At 35.9% G+C, this 23,264-nt stretch overlaps 1 long non-coding RNA gene across 1 annotated transcript in view; it reads left to right on the top strand.

The window, feature by feature from the left end:
• The window catches only part of LOC126375354 (uncharacterized), a 122,406-nt gene extending 99,355 nt beyond the window's left edge, over nt 1-23,051 (top strand). The window contains exon 4 of the long non-coding RNA XR_007567559.1: nt 22,994-23,051. This is a non-coding gene — a long non-coding RNA (uncharacterized LOC126375354). The remainder of the gene's footprint in view (nt 1-22,993) is intronic.
• The last annotated feature ends 213 nt before the right edge of the window (nt 23,052-23,264 follow it).

A 23,264-nucleotide genomic window follows, 5' to 3' on the forward strand; every position in this document is an offset into this window, starting at 1 on the left:
AGGAAATGCAAAACGTCGATTTACCTTAACGTGTTTTTATTTATTTATACAAAACAGTAAATTTTTTGCGGTTGGTAACATTTTCGTATTGGTTGGAATAATTTACATAAGCATTTTGTTTTTATATCGAATACAAATAAGCCGTAAAATGGCGCCGTAATAAATACAATCGGGAATAATTTGGTGACTATATTTATAGCTATTTTTGCTGATTTATCGGGCCTTAAATCATCACGCGGGCCCAGTGCGGATTGATGGTTATTAACGACTGCTAATGCAGCCGGGACCAACGGCTTAACGTGCCTTCCGAAGGAGCTCGACGGAGGAGCTCGAGATGAAAACTCGAGCTACTAGGCCCGATCTCCCTATCCATCCATAGGGAAGGCCCGTGTCCCAGCAGTGGGGACGTTAATGGGCTGATGGTGATGTGCTGATTTATGATTAGGATGTTTTGCGAATTAGTTTTCAAATCTTATTAATAAACAATGGACTATTTAATTGTTTTATTACAACTACATACATAAGCCATCCCACTTGCGTCAGAGTACTGCGAGGCGGAAGGCAAGAGGGAAACCACTGCCCTATTTCTCCCTAAAAAGTAGCATGGAAATTGCTGCCCCGACAAGAGCGTGGCTCTTAAATTGATTATGATGATGACATAAATAAGATCACGCCTTTTCCCCGTTGGGGTAAGCAGAGACCACGGAATTCTACTTACTACTATCCTGAGTCACCGCTTTCGCTTCTTCCACACTCATCAAAGACTTCACGAATGCTCGCTGGTTTAGAGTACTTTTGTTGTTATAACTGTTTTATTTATAAAAAAGACGATATAGTGACTTTTTGAGAAGGGAATGTTAAGTTGGTTTGGACACGCAGAGCGGATGAAGGATAATAGAATTACGAAACCAGTATAGAAATCGAAGGTTTGTGGGAGGGCTGACAGAGAAAGAAAGACGTCCATTGACAAAATTGGAGATGTCCTTAGAAAAGGTTTAATACGATCTACTCTGAATCGGCGTGCGTGTGTGTATGTAGCGATTGATGAATGTGGAGGAAGGAAGAGAAGTGTGTCAGGATCGAAGCAAATGGAATTCCATACTCTCTGTTATTCCGATGGGAAATAGACGCGAGTTTATGTGTGTATTAAAAAAAAAACACAATTAATAAAAAAAATCGTTCTGTAACTGAATATGCATGATCTGAGCATAGTACACCGAATATAACAAGCAGTCATAATACCTAACCACTTAAACAGGAATCTCCAACTCGATTCCCTCAAATGTTGCCTGCTGTAATAAACAAGGATCCAAATGATCGCCGGACATGCTAACGATTGTTGTGAACAAGCCTGAATGATGTACAATCAAAGTTGCGGAGTGCGGTAGCTCACAGAATCGCACGCCTCGGGCGGTGCAAGTCTTCTGTTTTTAGAGTGTTGCCATTTATTCCTTTTTAAAAACATGGCTGTTGTACATAATTGTACATAAAAACTTTTTTTTCGATTAGACAAAGTCGCCAGAATTTTCTAGTACATAAAGTATTGTGTTTTAAACTATTAAAAATGAAGTTTAGAGAAAATAGAATCGCATATAGGATCTATCATTTTAAACACTTTTTTGTTTTACTTTAAATGATCTGTAGTATTAGGTAAGTCATACTTATTATATTGTACAAAAGTACAGGACGGTGCATTTAAAAATAAAAGAAAAAAAAAGGTATATTTAGTAACGCTATATGATTCTCAAGTGGTCATGTCATTCATGACGATTTCCATCTTGACAGTAATGATTAAAAATAATAAGAGTCCCTGCAAATCAAATGTGCGCAAGAGTAAACGTAAATACTACTTTTACCTCACAGTCCGAAAACAACTTAATTGTTGAGTAATTAAGATTTAAAGCACGCATGCGCGAAGACAAGAAATTATAGGAAGTTAAAACTCGAGCTTAACTTTCCTGTTTCAACCAATTCTGTTGACAGCAACGCTAAATTATCATCACTCTGTCACCATTTTCAGAACAGCAAGTTTTGTATTCATAGAAACTCTAATCCGACTGTGGGCCTAACACTTACCGTTAAGCCGTGTCGATTAACAAAAAAGGGCCGTCGCAACGCAAATTTATTTTCTTTTAAAAGCCGAATCTTTACGATTCTCTGCTTGAAAATGGAATGGCTTTATTAACTGCCAGCCAACATGTTAAAACAGATGTTCCACCTTCGCGTTTGACGGACGTAAATGACTTCAGCTAAGCCACAAAACATTTAATAGCTCTGTTATAACAACGTTTACGGAGACTTTAATATTCTCAATTGGAATTTCGTATCAGATTCCATGCTTCCACACGAGCCAAGCCAAGGCAAGGGACGCAATATCTAAGTTTACGTGAAAAGAGTTTTTATGTCCGAATTATTATTATAAATTCGGAAAAGTAGCTCTTGTCCGTTATGTTAAAGAGATATAGATGACAGTACCGATATCAATAGATTTAAACTCTAAATGAAACACGAAGAGCTTACCACAAATACACGCAAAAGAAGTCTCAGGCAACATCTAGGCAATTATATAAGTTTAAAAAAAAAACAATCATCATCATAATCTTTAGTCCACACGTTACAATTAGCTATCCAATCAGAGGGCTGGCAGCTTCCAATCATCAAGCGCACCTGTTTCGTGAACCTTTCTCGTTTATAATGAAGACGTTTAGTTCACCATCTCGCAGGTGTCCGACCCCATCCCAAATCGATGGCTCATTATGTTGTTTAATTCATTATGCGCTTTGTTTTCTTCAACCTCTTTTTTGTACCCGCAAAATAACTTTATTGTCTCTGATACAATTTATTGCGGTACAAAGGTGCATTATAAATCGTGTCAGTCGTCCGCTTTAACAGATGTACGTAATTAAGTTGTAAAGTTTCGTACAAAGTTTTTATAGCTATCAAGGGAAAAGTGGATCGATGCATCGAATGCATTCGGGCTTTGTTTGAAAAAATCGTTTTAATTCGAACTAAACAATACCCGTAATGAAGCTATGTTTTGCTTGAAAAGAAAAAGAAATTCGACGAGCCAGTATGTTCAAGTAACTCGTATTGCTCGCACAGGCATCTCGCTCTATTTTTTCGTCTGACAACTTTCCGAACATTGATGGCTCCGACAACTCGAGAAACATCGTTTTGCGTTTCGAATTTCGAACACTCATTGACGTTTTCCACATTCCTTTTTCCAAGGTAAGAACGTCGTTCTTTTGCTACGTGCTCTCCCAATAACAAACTCAAACAGAATCTGCATAAGTGTCAGTTTGAATTGTTTCTTTTATTCCGGTGTTGATATTTTGAACATAGGAGACGTGCGCCTTAAAGATAATACGCGAGATTTGGTCTGTCAATTTGTGCAGGGTACTATCATCTTTATTCACGGCCCATTAGAGACTCACATGGCTTGAATTGTAAAAGCTTTGATCGGTTTCTCGGTGCTTGGAATAAAAGTTATTGAATGATCTCTGATTAGATGATTATCGACACGAGGCTGCGTTCGACCGTGGCTCTTGTACGAACATTTTATATGGTAATTGAAATGTAATATAAAGCATTCGCTTTCGAGACATTCATTATCGATGGTTTATGACGATCGGTATCAGTAACGCGAGTAAGGCGCGAGGAACATGAGCTTTTAACTCGAACGTCAGAATTAACATTGGGAATAATTACGATGAAGCTGGTATCGATTACATGAATTTTAATGAGAAAATCTGATCCCGAGCCACTTTATACGCAAAGGAATGTGTGCGTATGAATATGTATATAGGTCTATTCGCTGTCATCTTTACAAACAAGCAGAGGCCTTCAAGAAAAAAAAGGACAATGGCAGCGGCAGATGCGTCCAAAGGCCTGCACAATTAATTTTATACTTGTATAAAAGTAACGTCTCTATCTGGAGGAAACCATTTCTCCGAAGATTTGACGTGTTATAAATTTTTGTGTGAATGGTTTTTGTGGGGTCCGTTTCGGCGACCATATGCTGGGTCGGTGCGATGTTTTATTCAGTCGGATGCGGCCTGGTGTAGGGACTAGTGGTCGTGTAGATTTGGTTTCGGAACTGCGTTGAAATAACAATGATGGTTGTGATATTATTTATGTTGACGTCTATTTGTTTGATATTTCTGTGGAGTGTATTTGTGTTTGTGAATTAGTGATGGTAACGAATCTATTTCGTTTTTTTGTTATGCGATTTCTTGTAAGTACCTCATGAGATTTTTTTAATATCTTTACTTAACTTATTAATAAAATGGTTCGAATTCGTTTTATTTGCGTGTTGCGATGTAATTTTATGATAATGAATCGGTGTAAAAATTATACAATTTATTTACCCTTTACGTCGATAAAATTCCACAAAAATGAATTTCTAATTCCGTTTTCAAAATTAGCATTTAATTATAGCCCTTCTTTTTTTTTTCAAAAAATGTCATTAGCATGCGACTGCAAAGAAAAACGTAGTTGCATAACAGATGGCTAAATGCACCCCACGACCATAATTTAATTATGACAATAGATTTTTTTTTCACTCAAACTGTCGAGATCATTAAACCAATATATGAAATAGTCGACAATAGGTTTCGAATGGGCGAAACACAATGTGTTTATTCGAGCGTTTCTAATAAAATTAGTGATTTGATTTAAAGAAATGGTTTTCAAGTTTGTGAAGAATACGATATTTGGAAGGGCACTCCGTTTGGAAATATCAAGGGATTTGTGTTAATATAAATAGTGCAATTTCAATAGCATACACCTATTTCCCATCGGTAAGCAGATATTATGGAATTCTATTTAATTTGCTTCGATCCTAACACACTTCTTTTGCTTCCTCTACGTATATTCATCAATCGTTTCGTACACGCACGTCAGTTCGTTAAACTAACTATTAAGTAATTGCAATAAGTCGGTAACTATTCGTTTATTTTAGGGTCAGATAAACTGTAAGTTTTATTTCTAGATCTAAACTCTCCGAAGGCTTACAAGTAGAGTTCTTATTAAATATAGAACATATAGAGCATTATTAAATATAGAAATAAAACATGCAATACATTTGAGTACCTACTTATGGAAAAAATAGTGTGAATACAGATTATTTTAAGCGTGACATTTTAATATACGATATAACAAATACTTTCTTGCACGCACAAGAATTAAAAAAATACAAACAAAAGAGAAATAGAAAAGTTTTTTTTTTTGTTGTAGCATCTTTTTTATCTAACACAGCAAATGAAAATGATGATCATAAGTTATCAATATTTAAAAAAAAACTAATCAAAATGGCGCGCTAAACCAAACTCACGCTGCTTAATCCCAACGGCCACTATTTATTTTAAGAGGCACAAAAATGTTATTCTACCTAATTAGCATCCACCTTATTTAAAAGCGGAAGAATCGTTATTACCCTCATAAGTTACATTCCGTTTTACGCAAATCATCACGAACACTTGAGTCCTTTAGATCACCAGTTGACGGTAAGTTATTGGTCCCATGGCGCCAAACATATGGTGCTAAAGTTATCCTAAACATTTCAATAAAAACTGTTTTATTGTTCTCGAACTAGGGATGGGATACTGAAACAGTGACGAATATTAGGCATGAATCTTTGGATAATTTAAATTAATTCCTTAAAAAACAAAACATTTTAATAACAAAAGTTGTGAGTGATCTGTTAATAATGATAATTTCAGTTTTTCTGAATAACTAAAGATTAAATATTTTAGAACAAAAAATATTTTCCATCTGTAATGTAATGATATGTACTTCTAATACCTCCCAGATTATAAACTTTTTCCTATTACTCTGCATTGACTTAATTCTTCAGCGCTTTGACAGTTCTTTAGCTTTTTAAAGTTAAGTAAGTACATTGTATTTTATACAAATCGTGAAGTTTTCATCAAAAATAGACGCTTACCAAACACATTCAATATTATTTATTAATTGAACCATTATAGACGACGCGACGTTATCATGTTGGTCTAACAGAAAGCTCGGTGAGGTGTAGGTCTAGTTCGTCTTGTGATGGATGTACCTTTGACTACCCACATCGGGATGTAGTCAGGAGATTATTCTTAGTCATAAAAAATATTTCTCATACTCAACAGCCCTATGGGTCCCACCAAATTATAAAGTTTGTTTACCACTTGCCAGGATGACTCGGATAGTTTTGCTACCCCTGCTTGTATTCTTTTTTTTTTGTTTTTAAAGGACTCCGTTTAAGGGTTTAGTAGAGATTATTGCTTTTTTTATTGTTCGGTTGATGGTAAATTGAGTCAACATCTTGAACTATTCTCTAGGGGGCGCCACTTTTATTAATGTACTTACTTCGTTACGTGTCTTTGATTTTAGATGGATGCTTGTTTCATAATTAGAACTAGCAAATTATAAAAGATGATAGGAAAAAGTAACACATTCCATTCCAAAGTTTTTGAAAAACTACCTTATTTTTGATAACTTGTGGCTTCTTAAGGTGTTACGGGCATGAGTTTATGTATGTAAATTATCATCACAAAAGCCTTGTAATTAGGTACATATTATTTTAAAATTAGTAGGTCCTGCATTCCAGTTTCAGAAGTACCTAGTCAGAATTGTAACTTACAAAACAGTTATTTTCATAAATAATAATTAAACAATAATAATAGACAGACACAAAGAACACTTAAAATTCCACAAGACTATTCATAGTCATAACAAAACAATGGGAAATTGTACAATACATTAACATAATAACTGTTAAATTATAAATACAACTATATAATGACTTTGCACGGTTGCTCCGTTTTTGTTGATAAGAAATATTTTATTAAAATGCACATCTGTGCACTTCCTACATAATTTTATAAGCAGAGACTAGATTGCACTAGGTTAAGGGTAGATCGTACTTAACCTTTCTTAACGACATCAACTCCTAGCAACTCATTTTGTTAAACCTGCTTTTGAAAATATTTTCAATGATTTCTATCTGAACATTTTTTCCACACCTTCTTTTCTATGCTACTATCACGTGCGCCGGCGACTATTATTATAAAATAAATAGCTTTCCACAAAATCTTTTGATTCCCAACTGTGAACAGTAATAGGCGCACGAACCGGAATCCCTTTTTCTACCTCATCTACTTTACCAATAATATCTTCATCTCCTTTTTATAATCTTCCATGACGCGTATCATATTTAAATACATCATCAACACCTTTTGCTTCGTTTTTTTTTTATAGCAGAAGCATCGATGCGTTTATCCTACACTAATTTAAAGCTTCATCAATCATTGGCATAAGAAACGCAATTTACTCAACCATATGCCCAATCTTTTCTTTACCTGAGATAAAAAAAGGTGACAATAACCCTGACATACCAGCGCGCTGTAAGACATCTTTATTGGTTTTCAAAGTTACTATTGACTTCTGTAGATAGCGATAGATGATCAATTTGTTCTTGGAATTTGGCAACTTGGCGAAAACATTTATTTGGACTCCACCTATATGTCTTCATCGACTGCTTCAAACGATACCGATATTTTTTTTTACAAATTCTTAAAGTTTACCGAAATATTTTGGAACTTTTTGTATCTCGATAGAATCATGTCGGTTCAAAAGCTTTTGAGAAACTTGTTTGAAAATACATCGTACTACTTGATTCATCGCTCTATTTTGTTAAAGAATTAAAATTGACCATAGCTACCAAGTAAGAATCCGGTAGATAGATCGAATTTCTTGATTCTATCGAGACGGCTCATTGGTCACCAGTCCTCCGTGTCTCCAACTTACATTCCTGCATTGGAATAAGGCTATAATTCACCAACTGACGGCATCTGATAAACTATCGAGACAGCCTTCAAACGTAAGTTGACAACTCATTCGGACCGAATTTCCGACTGCACGTAGTGTGAACTGTTTAAAGATAAATTACGCTCTAAAGACAAAAATTTTCATCAGTTCGGCTCCCCAAGAATTGTGACTTCTAAGAAATTATAGATGTTTATCGGCTTTTTCGCTTTGAGTTTCGGCACCGCTAACGAAGGTCGGTTTGGTACCTGTTTGCTTTTTTTGTGGTCGGCGTATCCTCCGCGACGAACGACGCGCACCCACATGGTGTCATGATGTGTGAGGGAGATAGCGGATTATCGATGGCCACCGATTGCTGTCAACAGAAGTTTGAGTGCCGAAATAAATTTTCAATTGTCGACATTGAATCTTAAGTTACGCCGACAACATAAGGTTCAATTTCCTGCTTGACATCAGAAAGCAAGTATTGTTCGTGAAACTTTATGTCCGAAGACGTTTGTATCGATTCATCTTTATTGCATATGAGATGCGATGATAGATATTGAGTCTCGGTAAAATACTTTATTTCAAGTTGGATATTTGATATCACAAATATTTGATAAGGATGTCGCGACTGAAGTATTTGTGCGCTGTTTGCTGTCTTATCAGTCACGGTCACCGATCAGAAGGCGTAGCTTAGCCGATGCTTCTATATGTTAGAAAAAACTATTTGATAATTGTTATCTTTATAATCCTACTGCTGACCGTTGTTAGGCGTCGCCCTAACACATATGTCGCACGAGTTAACGCTCTTTTGTAAACCGTATCAAAATTAAGATAATGGATATTGTCCGTCGAATTTCTACTTTATTATTAGACCTCGTTCTTCCTACACCAGCTGTCGTGTTTTGTTATTTTTTTGTCGACGAGTGGGCAGTGACCGGCCGTTATAGATTGGTGCGGTCCCATAAAAGCGATCAGGTAATGAGCTTGGAAATTGGTAATGACTATATAAAGTTTGATAGCGATGCACACGCTCTGATATCATAATTTTGATCAACTTCATATCCTGTATTCTATGGTGCGTTGCATCCGCATTAGTATAGCCCCAATTTCCACGTTTGTTTGTCATGCACTGTCAGATGGAGTTCAACAAAAACAAGCTTAGCTATCGCATTGTTAACAGCGAACGTTTCGCAAAATGCTCGCTGACAGATGTCAAAACAGCCCCGTTCGTTAGCTTGTTTTCTTTCCACATTTCGATTCCATACGTCAATTTCCCCCAAAATTCGCGTGCAAGTGTTGTACCACATCGAATTTCATTTGTTTAATTGAGCAGCCAAATATTTGGCCCGATTCTGTCGATGTCGTTAGTTGTTCGCGTTCTGTCAATACGTCCACTAATAAAGGACAACATGACGTTTGGGCGGTGACAGTTGCGTCCAATTTTGGAGCTTGCACCATGGATTTAGCGAAGTGTTTGCTAGGATGAATTCAATTCCAACTGTATTCAAATGAGCAATTGGAAGGTCGTAATCAATGGACTAGAGCTCAATAATGTTGCTAATTTTCAACGTCACGCAATTTCATTATTACTTGTCTTTGTGATGAATCTTGCTGTTCCCCATTAGTTAATATAAAATGATGAAATTTCATGCAATGTTGTTATTCAATCATGAAAGGAGTTTATGTACTTATTAGTAAATTAAATATAATTTGGCGAGATACCAAAGAGCTTTTAACACGATTAAATTGTTTAACCAATTCCTTGGAGGTTTATTGTGGAGCTCGCCATAGCCGATAGGTTTAATCACCTTTGATGTTTCGCCAGTTGTAAAAACTTTACTGTTCAGTTTTATGCCTGGCATGCACTGCAGACTTTACTGGCAATTTATGCAGACGAATTCTTCTCACCAATGGCCACGCCAACCTCATATACTATAATTACCTGTCGTGTATACTTTACGTGACAATCAATAATTCGGAATAACCTAGTTTGTCTATAAAAGTCATTTCATTTAATTTATAGCCTTTTAAATACTACTACCAAGATTATCTTCGTTTTCGTCGTTTTAAACACAAATTGCTTCCTTGTGTTTTGTTGTTTAAACTTAAGTTTAGTTCATAAACTTTCTTCCATTTGACATTTCAAAGTTTAAAAGTTTCTACAAATACGTGATGCTCCTACAATAAATCGTCTGTAAATGGACGAGTAGTTTCACAATAAATATCTGATCTAACACCGTCTTCCTGCCCACGCCCATAATTCAGAGAGAATTATTGGTATAAATTAAATAAACATTTCAAGTGAGACATTTACAACGAATGTCCGAGTCACCGCGAAAATTATTTATAGAAATTGTCATGTACTAGGACCAACGTCGCTTAATTGGATGTATGAATCTGTTTAGACGCCTACGCGGGTTAAACTTTATTTGCTGAGTCAAGCATCAACGTTAATAAAATTTGAATATTCCGGCTAAAATACTTTTCCCTGAGAGTTGTCCTGTTTCCGTACGTCCGCTGTAAACCAATTGATAGTAGAATCCGAGTGGGTGTTAAATCTTTGTCTGATTCTCTTACGCTTAAACGAGCTTGGTTGAGATAAAAAGCCAGATTTTATGATACGAGTATCTCTAAAACATTGTTCGCCTTGGGTGGTCAAACAACAGGCTCGATGTGATTTCTTGGTCTAATAAACACTTGAGTGTGTTTGCGCCAGCCGGTTCACTTTTTAATGTTTGTTTTTGAATCATACAAACGAAAATCTCATTATGGTTTAAAAGACGAATTTAGAAACTCTTATCTCTTAGTATTCAGCTGTCTTTTATTCACAAAGAGCTACTCGGTTAGACTTGGCTACTGTTATTTTTATTTGAATGGCATTCAAGTGAAGCAAGTTCTTCAGTAAATAGGCTGCCTCAGTACAATATACTGAGGCATGTCATGGGAATTTGTTGAGAGTATTCTCAGCTCCAATAACCATCCATTACATATTCATTTGTTCGTAAATAAATAATCTTTTAATATAGCAAGTTTCCCTATGTCTTCTTTCATTCTCAGAAGTTCCTTGCTCATAAAATCAGTGATTAAAGGTGTAACTATACAGTATTCAGCGTAGGTACTACCAATAATTCCTAAACTAACAGTTCTTTCAATTTTCTTATTTCCGATTTGGTTACATGATCCGCTTCAATATCTTTCATCTTATTTTTGTTACAAACGCTTAATAGCTTAAGACTGCCAATTTGCCTGTTATTACTCTCTTCAATTGGACTACTTGTTTCCCAATTGGAAATCTGTTCATTACAAATTGTATTCATACCTTATCAACTCGATTGTTAGGTGTGTTGATGTATTCTATGAAGATAAAAAATCGACACGAGCTATTTGTTCTTTAGTTTCACCGTTTGTTAGCCAATGAATCATTTGTCACTATTGATGGACTAGAAGCCTATTGATTGCGATAACAATAATGGTCAATGACATACAAGTTTTTTTTTCCGTATTAGGTACTTACTTATCAAACAAACGCACCATGCACTAGGAAGCTGTTTCACAAAGTTTCTTAATGGAAATATGTCGCTACAAACATTAAACAATACTATGTTCCAAGATAAAACTTCCCCATCAAAAGAAGTGGTAGATAGCGAAACAATTAAGTCCTCAACGAAAAACTTTTCGCAAACTCCGCCAACTAAATACGACGAAAATCACTTAAGACCCTTAATACTGAGCATTACAATCCCTCCAAGTTTTTATACTTGAACAAAAAGGAGGAGGAACAGTGGTTGAGTGTCATACATTTTGATGCCACCGTTTTTGCCCCAACAATAACAGGAGAAGCAAAAACTACTGTTGTTCGCCTGTCCAACGTTTTTGCTACCCTGACAAGTTACCCGACGGTCCCACTTTAATTTGTCGTGAATAATTACCCTATTTGTTTCATCAGGTTCCTTGGCCAAAGTAATTATTGGCCACTTTTTGTGGGCGCAATTTAATAATTTCAGACTTTAAAACTTAAATTGGAATCAAGAGTAAATTGGATGAATCTTAACTTAAAATGTTTGTCCCCTCCGCCCAAAATTACATCGTAAATCTGTCCTTTAAAATTGCGTTGCATCTAACTTCGTTAAAAAGAACAAAGTTGTTTCTGTAATTGGCTCTTATCCAAATTAAGGGTGGAAATACCTTCTCTGGGAATAATAACTTTCATAATCTTAACGGAACATGTCAGAGGGAGGAACAACAAAATGAACTGTCAACTGGGACGTCCAAATCCAATTACTCTTTGGCTAACAAACGCCGAGATTCAAATTAACCTTCCCTGTCTTTCTTTTTACTAGCTATCATTGGTTTCGCAAGTCCGTCGGCCCCGTTGTTATGATATTCATGATTAAAATCCGCTTTTATTCTATTTGGACTGCATCATGAATTTGCTTTTGAGATTTGGTTTGTTGCTTGTTATTCTTTGTTGTTAAAGATTGAAGATCTGTTTCAAAAATGTTGTTGGCTGTTGTTTTTAGTACTCATATTCGTAAAATCTGAACTGTTCTCTTCTTATTTACAAATTTGTTCATAATAATAAGCTAAAATTTTGAGAAGTAAAATGAAGGTATCTGCAAGCTTCCTGATTCCTGTATTCATCTTCTCTTCAGTGACATATTACGAGTAGGTAAATTTCTTGGCTACTTCTTCGTTTTGCACCGTAAACTTAAATGCTACATATTTCTCCTGATGTTCGCTTCGCCATTTACCGTTCCAAGTTGTAAACATCCGAACTTTCAAACTTTATTTTCAATTAGCGAAACTGTTGGAAGCTCAGTCATAACATTCTAGAAGATTCTTGAAAATTTGTTTTATAAAGGATGAAAACAAGTTAAAGAGTGACAAGGATTCTTTCGAATCGTACGTGTCGTCTGCATTTTCAATTATAATCATTTTAGTTTAGTTAATTGAATTATTCTGATGACGTCACCAGAAAAAATCGGTGCGTAATCTCACTGGATGGCTTATGATTTTTTCAAAAAAAGAGCGAAACAAAATTCGATCATTATTTGTTCTGTGTGTAGCGCGTACGACGTGAATAAAATTCTGATCTGCTTTCAACTTAAGAGTTCATACTTCAGAGTTACAAACATTGTGAAAATTCATATTATTCCGCTTATCATGCCAGACAGATTAATGATTTCGCTTCAACCAAACTTTTACAAGTTTTATGTATTTTCGTTTATTACGTGTTTATGACTTATGATGAGTGATTACGTTTATAACCTAACCATAGGGTTTTACAACCTAATAGATTAAGTGATCATCATTTTTTGCCTCCATTTTATCAATATAACATTTTTAAAGAGCTGGCCTCTCATAGTAAAAGCTCATTATAGAGTCTGTTTAGGAATGATGGGCGTTGGTAAATTGCTAAATCAAACGGGAAAAGTATTCTGGAAAAAGTGTTAGCATTAGCAGCAGTTATCGCATCAGCCCAAACGACTAATCAATCAATGGTAAGCCCTGAAGAAATCAAAATCAGGATAGGCGACGCTGTGACAAATGGCACGGTAATTGCACACGCTTTGAACAAAAACGTTTTTAGGATTCTATTGCCAAATTAGATAAAACTAAACTTAAGTAATAGTCACAGTCATTTTAAATCTTCAGCACGTAAATTCATGATTGTAACAAACTGTTAAAAAAGTAAAAATTAATAATGTGGAAAATAACAATAAGTACTTAAGTAAATAGAGAAGGCGAACGTCGTGTCTTATAAGGAGGTGAAGGAATTGGTCTTTGATAGACAAGAATGTAGAATGCTACTCCGACATGAGCGTGGCTCTTAAATTAGTGATGATGACTTAAGTAAATAATTACGTTTTGTATAAAACTAACTCAACTAAAACTTTTTTGAAGTCAATAATTATAGTAAGAATATTTCTCAAAACTCTATAGAACCCTCAGATAATGGATGTCCGAATCGCACTTGGCAGATTTTTAAAGGCAAAAATCGGAATTCTCCAAATAACTGGCTATACGATTGATGAGCGCTGAAGACAAATGAAAAACGAACGGCCTGTCCTTGATTACTGTAGGGTAGTCACAGATAGAGAAATCGGGATGTTCTTTTTCTTTCCGAATTTTTGGACTGCTCTTTGTGTTCTCTGCCTGAAAATTGGGAAAGAAAAAGTTTTAGCCTAAAAGTTCGGAAAAAAAAACTGCAAACAAGCCCTGGGAGTGGATCATTGGCCACAAATTTGAATTGACCAACTTGGGTGCAATTACTTATTTTTTTACTTCCTTACAGTTTTCATAGTTAAGTAACTTTCCTGAACATGCGACGTCTTTATAGCTTATAATCACAGGGAATGGGTATCTAGTTAATTTTATCCTTTTGTTTCTAATTTTGAAGTTCATTAACATTACAAACTCATTTATTTAAGTTGCAATCTTTTGATTGTTGCTTTTTTGTACATATCCTCTTAAACAAATGTGCCTCTATAAACTTCTCTTCTGCTCCACAAACTTAACTTATATTGCTGTTTAAAGATCAAGGAAATTGCACTTTATTCACCATCTCTACTTCCACATTACTCTGTGCCAGGTGCAAGGGTGCTTATTCAAACACGCTCTTTCCCCAATCCGAGACCCAGTAACTCCGAGAAAAACAGAAGATTTACGACAGCTATACTTCACACAGGAAAAACTTCTTGAATGGGCGACAGAGAATGTTGATGGAAGGTTTTTGTTATGCTACAAAGTTGGTGTTAGGCATACAATCGCCTTTTGTCTCCTGAGACAAGTCACGCGAATTTCGGACCCGCGACTGATCGATTAGGGTTTCGTTACTTAGCAACTTGGCTTTACGATCTTGACCTAGGTCTGTACTAATATACGGCTTTTGCTAAGTCTTCTTCAAAAGTTCATGTTGCCTTAAAGGTATTTGAATCTCCAGTATTCACCAATCCCAATTTCTAGTGTTTGATATTTAAGCTTAAGATCCCCGTGAGCAATGTTTTGTCACCTTATTTTTCTTTGATTTATCTTTCATTATTATACTTATATCAAATTTTGTCATAAAGAGATAACATAACATTGTAAACGCTATCTGCCCTCTCCTCGTTAATCTTTCACTCTCGCAAGCCTGCAGGAAGAAATAAGTTGTGCCTTTTGTCTCTCCTCATGTTGTAATATTGTGTTTCTGGGTTATCTTGTGTACAATAAATTATTAAATAAATAAAATAAAAAAAAAACAATAACATAAGCTCACAACTATATCAGAGGTACATACATCTATTATGAACTGATCCAAGCACCTCACTGAGCTTTCTTTTAGACCAACGCTTGCAAATTTTGTAGAAGCTACACAAATTCTCTTATTCTCGAAAATAAACTACATTTCACCAATAACCTCACAGACAATACGTCATAAACGAAGTCTTGTTATTTGCGTAAACATCTGGTAAGTAACAATATAAAATGAAAGCATACTCTTGAAGTCAAGTTAAGAACAGCGCATACTGAAGCGGTTGTAAATTTTGAAACAAAACAAAAGTTTTCCAAAAAGGTCCCCCTTTACCTTCACGGTATCTTGACTGTGTCCCTGAAGGGTAGTTAGAGGGTTGCCAACTTATCTCAATCTTGAAACACCTCTTTCGTGTCACTCCCCGTCATCAATCGTTGAATGCACCCGCTTAGCTTGAATGTTGTTTTTTAAAACCATTTGGTAAGTCTGAGAACGTAAAACTGTATGGCATTAAAAAGAAAAAAGTTGCATTGAGAATTCTGTATGAAATGGCTTTGAAATCTACGCTTTCAATCTGCACATGCACTTTTAATACACATGCACCATCACAAGTACAATTTCAAAAGACTTCGAAAATAATTTGAATTCAAACACTCAAACGCGTAGGGTTTCGTCACGACCCTAAAGGTAAGGCTAAAATGATTAATATTAACAACCATAGGACCGGCTATAAATAAAACCACTGTTTGCGCATTCGCCTAATTACCTGCCAGAATATTTTACAAAAATTCCGCCTTAAGCTGGGGGTCTCAAAATGAAATCTCCTCACTTTTCTTACTGCGTCAGTAAATTCGATTTTGAAGTTCAAAAAAGCTCCCCTCCCGAAAATTTATGGCCCATTCAAGCGGTTTGTTTTTACCGTATAACCGACCACCAGTTAAACTGGGAAATCTGTAGGCATGTTTGGGGTAGAAACTTTGCTGTTAGCTAGTGGTGGTGTAAGTTACATACTTTTAGGAAATGACAACTGGGTAATTTTAACACTCATAACATAACAAAGCAATAAGAAGGAGGCAAGGGGAAGGGAAGGGGTCTTTACCCCGACCTAGAAGGAAGACCTAGAAGGACGTACATTAAGGAAACTGGGAAGTCCTTAGAAAAGGTTTATTGGGTTGTTCTTCTTTTTTATCGACAATGATCTGTCCTTCGTTCTGCTTCTGATAAGTTATGTTTTAGAATTTTATTTCATGTTTTGATTGTCCAAAAATATAGTTATCTCGACGTTCCCTACGTATACTAGTCAAAGTGAAAGAAAATTCGAACTGCACTGGCAACTGCATTACAATGTACACATTAAATCGCATCTCCTGGCATTTTTATTTTTTCGTAATTCATTATAGTTTAGATTTTAAATAGCCCGTAAATAATTCTAAGTGCATTCTAAGTGCATCAAGGAATTTAAAGAGTATTCAAATTGCCGCTTAGAATGGAGTACCGCGTATGCCATCCCTTTCACTCACACGCACACTACGACATTTGACACTTCGAACACTTTTGGCGGGAACACGTCGTTACAGGTTAGCTTACGAGAAAAATATTTTGTGTTGGTTGTTTTTATGGCTAAAGTGTAAAATTCAGTTTTTACGTATGATTAGTGTCTACGTGGAATAAAAATGGCGGGAAAAAGAAGGCTTTATGGACGACTCGAAAAAGAAGTCTCAAGTTTCGAAAACAGAGCAAGATCGCTTTTTAAGAAACCGTCACAAGGATAAAAGTAATGGTAAGTACCAAATTAAGATAAATTTAATTCATTTTAGCTTTAGGTAATCTGTAACTGCTTTTAATGTTATATTTTTTACTAAAACAACGTACATTATTCTACCTGGTAGATAGAATAATATGCGTTTTTGGGTCTAAGTTAATTGCCAAACTACACTATTCGATCCGGTAGATAGAATAGTATGTGTTATAATATGTTTGTAGTAAATGTATAAAAAATAGTATTCTATCTGGTAGAGCGAATAGTTTACGTTTTTGAGATTTCACAGACGAGCGAGGAGCATTATTATTTCTGGTAAGTAAATTGAATTCTGTGCCTTATAGGTTCATATTTATAGAGCCACATAAGTTATTCTAAGTGACAAATAGATTAGTACACACCAGGTTAGTAGGATTAGTATACAGGAAGTGTATTTCAATTAGACTCATTGCATACTCAGGTTACCGCATTGAACAATTCGTTACTTTGAAACGAAGGACAAAAAAACGCTAGCTAGCTATTTAGACCGTGGTACTGAACAATATTTGCTACGTAAAGTAAATTAAATGTATATATTTGTCCCATAGTAGAAACAGTTCAGTAAGTACTATAAACAAATCTGTTTCAATGCACTTCATACAAAACACGGTGTATGTAACGGAACAAGTGATAAATAACATGCACTAACAAAATACGTAGGGTAGTTTTCGAGAGATAATGCATTTATTTGAGACGGATACATTTTTAGGGTTTCATGACTTTCTTAATTTGTAGTCGTTAACAAAATGTTATTTATTTCTTGGTAAAATTGTAGTTTTTAAATAAGGACCTCCCCCACGTTAAAGTGTCCAGTAGAGGTATCTTCGTTTGATGCAGTCCTAAAAACGGCGGTTGAGTCCGTCCTCAACGTATCCTTTGATGAGATCAATGGGTGCAGGAGGCTCTTCCGATTCGTTATGGCGGTTTAGGAGTGCGGTGTGCACGGGATGTGGGTTTGCCGGCTTTTTTGGCGTCGGCGCATGGGGTTGCGGACCTTGTCGCTACTATCCTTTATTCTAATGGCGGCGGGGAAATTTTGCCTTATGTGTCCGATGCCTTGACAGTTTGGGGCCTGAATCCGGGTGTATCGGCCCCTGTTATCTGCCCTATTCAGCGTGCGTGGGATGATGTTGGGGCAAAGCGGATCGAGCGTCAGCTCCTGGCACATGCTAGTGGGGCATATTTGGCTAGACTCCGGGCGGTTTCACAACCTGAATCTGGGGCATGGTTGCACGCATTACCCTCCCTTCACTTAGGCACTTTATTAGACGATGATTCGTTGCGTGTGGCGGTCGCTTTCCGCCAGGGTTGCAAGGTGTGTGAACCCCACATATATATGCACCTGCGGTTCCATGGTGGAGGTTGATGGCCATCACGCACTGAGTTGTCGACGTTGCGCGGGGAGGTTTTCACGTCACCATGCACTCAATGATATTGCGCGGAAAGCCTTAGTATCAGCGAGTGTTCCCTGCGTGCTTGAGCCTCCGGACCTATGTAGGTCCGACGGGAAAGGCCGGATGGGCTGACTTTGGTGCCTTGGAAAAATGGCATGTGCCTAGTTTGGGATGCTACCTGCGTCAATACTGTCGCTTCCAGTCACCTTAGTCGCACCGTCCACTCTCCTTCAGCAGCAGCTGAGGACGCCGCTGAGAAGAAAAGAGAAAAATACGCAGCACTGGCGCCACTGTACGATTTTGTGCCCGTTGCTGTGGAGACCTTTGGCTGCTGGGGAGCAGACACCAGAATCCTCATTTCAGAGTTAGGGCGCAGGCTCAGGGAAAAAATGGGTGACTCCCGCTCCGGTTCGTTCTTGGAGCAAAGGTTCGCCATTGCTATTCAGCGCGGTAATGCGGCGAGCGTTATGGGTACCTTTGCACCGGGAACGGTCAGGGGCGGGTTATTTATGGACTAAGATTTTTTAATTATTTTATTGATAAATTGTATATTTAGTATTAATCATCATCAATTTAAGAGCCCCTCATCTACTCACACCACTTATTTTTACTTTATCAAAATTCATATATAAGTTAAATAGAAAAAAAACGTTTTTTACGTTTTTTTGTTTATCCTAACAACCTATAACTATAATATATTATGTTAGATTTGATTATAAAATACCTAACAAAAGAAGAGAGAGAAGTACAAATTATGTTACATTAATATTGCAAATTAAAATTTAAAGTAAAAATTGACAAGTATTTGTAAACATTTTTCTTGTCTCAAGTACTTTATACTTAAATAAGTAAATAAAAAATTAAACACCTGTAATTTCATGTTATTTTTGATAATGTTTATGTTTTCTACTTACTCTATTTTAAACGTTATGATGGGTAAGATTTATGTGATGTCAAAAAAAATACTCTATACTTAAGAATAACTTTCGTAAAAAGACTGTTGGTATCTTTTTTCAATGTTACTTCTGTTTCTAAGAATAAAAAATATAACAAAAGCTTCGTGATTATTAAAATTGTTTTAATTTATAAAATTTCCCCTTCACCAACTGCGTTTTTATACAAATAGAATTGTTAGCATCTTAAGCCTTATTTTTATTTTTACAATGTATACCATTCTATTTACAGAAAATATTAGATATCTGAGTAATTATTTCATTCTAATTTATATTTAGTAGTAAAAAGTAAAAAATACACAGAAACTCACAATTTCGTCACAATTAATTAATCACATCATGTAAAAATAAATGAGTTGTTCAGTCCTATGTATATCAGTCTACGTGTCACATTGAATAGTTTGGTTAATAAAATAGTAAAATTATTCAAAGAATACTATTCTTTGTGGTAGATAGAATAGTTTACGTAAAAAAGGGCCACAAAAACCATCCACGTATAGTATGCTATGTGGTAGTTAGAATGGTATACACGCAATTTATTGTCCCTTAAAATATTCTATCTACAAAAAATCCAAAAATAATAAATTTTAGTAAAATATAACTTAACTATTCATCAGGAAATTATTAAAAGTATACACTGTATGAGTTTTATGGTTGTAGCTCGATTACGAAAAAAGTAATGACTGTTTTACGGTTTTCTGGCTCTCCTGTAAAGTGACGATTTTTCAGTTAGCGTAGTGTACGTAGGGAGCGTCGATCTTATTATACTCAAAATACAAGCAAAATACTAATCGGTTCCTCAATTAGTTATTAACGTAGCTTGATCGTTTCTCACAAAATTATGTGACAGAGTGGTAAATTGAAATGCTGTCTCCGATGAAAAGGGCCACTCTGTCACAATATTTTTTGGAATGCGCCTGCAAAGAAAAGTATGTTACCAAGATAAAGAGAACCACTAAATAGTCCTCTACAGACACATCTTTATATGATGTTTTAAAATATTTATTGCCGTTATAATTTTAAAGATGTTAAATCCGATAAATCGAGAAAATGTCTTTTTATTGTCGATAAAAAAGAAGAACGACCCTATTACGATATACTTTGAATCGGCATGCGTGTATGAATCGATTCGGGAATGTGGAAGAAGCAAGAAAAGTATGTCAGAATCGAAGCAAATATCATTATTTGTTCGACATACGTACCTACTTTTAAGATATGTATTTATTTAGGCGACTTAGGCTCACTTGTTAGTTATTTTAATGTTGTTAATTAGATTTCTACACTTATACCAACCTCTCTTAGGGCTCCTTTTCAATTATGTATCCAAAGTTTCGACGCCGGCGAAAATTATTGCTTTTCATCATACGGAACAAACTGTTTTATTACTAAGAATGTTATTACGTTCTGCTATTATACTATACAAAATGATTTCTATTATACTTTACGTTATACTATTTATATGGACGAAAAAGCCTTCGATCAATATTAATTATTTGTCATCCGAAACAAATCTACATTATGCCACGTCAAAATAAAGAAAAATGTTGATGTTCTCAATTTTAACATGTTTCTTATTTCTACTAAATATGTGATTTGTTAAGACATGCCCTGAATGATAATTATATGCAATATGATATGAACATGATACATTCTTTCCCTTATCCCTGGATAAATAAAACACTTACTGTAACAAGCCACAAACCTTTTCGAATTAGATTTTAAAAAGAATCGTGGCTACATACGATAGTCAATTATTTCCATCACGACGCCAATCTCCTTGGAACGCACACTTTTTGTATCACCCCTCTCTTTCCCTCGTAAAAACTAATAGATGTGCAACCAATGTCACCGATCTCACTTTTTTATCGTCCTCACGATCTCGATATCGGGTGAAGTGTGTACGTGCGTTGAAAATCCGTTGTAAATTCAAACAGGTGATCAGCTTGATGTTGTAATTTAGTACGGGTCAAAAAAGTGAGCTTTTTGTCACCTCTCTGTTGGTATTTCTCAGGGGCAAAAAAGTTTGTTTCCCTTTATTTCATTTTTGTTGTATTAGCACGTGTTAAATATATTTTATGTCAGTATACTTATTTTAATCTAAACGGTACATTTACTTTAGGCCTTAGTGTAACTATGTTCTCCTGCACCGCGCCATGAATTACCCGACGTCATAGGCTTTGACCAATAAACATTCTTTTTTGACGTCACTCATTATAGATTTACTTTGACTTGCGACATTTATCTATGCAGCCAGAAATCGCTGCGACAATTGTTTAAAATCCGCGTTATATTTTCGTGTCGTGCTAGTTAATGGAACCTCGCTGCATTATCGAGTCAGTAGTCAAGTCGTCCCCAGACAAACTCGACCTAGACACAACCAATAAAAAAAACAGTACTCAAGTCGTTCCACTGTTAATTTAAATCATCGGTAGGCATCCAATTTCACATATTTACAGAACAAAACTCGACCTTCTCAGTTCTGTGATAATTATTATAATTCTATATAAAACTGAAAATGAGGGCGCGTACAAATGACGAATCTTGACGCACCTTAACCCGATCTTAAGTTAAAACAGACACTTTTAAACGACAAATGTTTCAAGTTTTCAACCACTTACCAATTCAACGTTTTCTTTAGTAATTCAGCAACATTGTAATTAACTCAAAAAGTTACTTTTGAACTCATTTAATTACAAAGATGTTTTCGCTGAAATGGAAAGAACCATGTTCTGGCGTCCTGAAGACATTAATTATAATTGGGCGAGTTGTAGGTACCTAAGATATGCGGAGTTTGTTTTCAAGTACCGTACTTATTTATTTTATTTTACCTTACATAGGTACTTTGAAACAAAGATGACAACCTAGTCAAATGAGATACTTTTTACGTTGCGTCAAAACGAAAGTTTTCTTTGGAGTTTGTTTGGAAATACGTCATCAATATATGAATATGAGGAGCTCGGTGGCGCAGCGGTAAACGCGCTCGGTCAGCGATTGTTGAAGTTAAGCAACTTTCGCAAAGGCCGGTCATAGGATGGGTGACCACAAAAAGAGTTTTCATCTCGAGCTCCTCCGTGCTTCGGAAGGCACGTTAAGCCGTTGGTCCCGGCTGCATTAGCAGTCGTTAATAACCATCAATCCGCACTGGGCCCGCGTGATGGTTTAAGGCCCGATCTCCCTATCCATCCATAGGGAAGGCCCATGCCCCAGCAGTGGGGACGGTAATGGGCTGATGATGATGACGTCATCAATATAAGCAAAAAAACGTCGTCATCGTAATTTTTTACGACGGGATTATTTCCACTTTGGGAACATTCCTGGAGACACATCAATGACTTTCTTACGCAAATGTATTAGCACTGCAAGTATATCACGGATGTGGATGTGTTGTTTTTTTTTTCATACTCAGTTTCAGTCAGTTTACCAATTGAAGGATAAGCGTCAATCAAGATAAAGTTATCTATTCTTATTCTTCTACTTAGGTTGTGAAGTGGATTACCAAGCTTAGCAACCCTGGTCACACCCCGGACACTTCATGCAAACAACCTCGTTTTACACAGACACTACACATTGACATTATCGTACACGCGCATCTGTGTGTGTGACGTCTGACACCATACGATTTAAGTGTAAACTATGTTCGAGGGGTGAGGTAAACCTAGCTAAGACGCTGGTGGGGAGCGAAGAGTTATCGTTCTATACGTAGTATTATTCCTTATTCTATGCCCTGGTGTAAGAAGTTATCTACTGCACGAAAAACTATATTACAATATGCTTAACTCAGAGATGAATGCATTACCAAATCCTTTTTTTTTTTCAGATCAATCACCCTGGATCTACAAAAAGAAAACCACGCGAAAACACTAGTACAAGGTAAATTTTAAATTACAGTCACAATTTATTGACAGCAATTTTATTTAAATTGTCCTTTAAAATTAATACTCGTTGACGGGTTTCCATTGTGTAAAATGAACGTTCTCTTCTTATGTACAGTCATGAGCAATATCATGTACCCACTTTAGAACCTTGTCGCATTATCATAATATTTGACATTTAATGTCACTTAGAAATACATTTAAAGAAATTAATAT

Source organism: Pectinophora gossypiella, chromosome 18 (genome assembly GCF_024362695.1).
Source record: "Pectinophora gossypiella chromosome 18, ilPecGoss1.1, whole genome shotgun sequence".
In the NCBI taxonomy this organism is placed as follows: domain Eukaryota; kingdom Metazoa; phylum Arthropoda; class Insecta; order Lepidoptera; family Gelechiidae; genus Pectinophora; species Pectinophora gossypiella.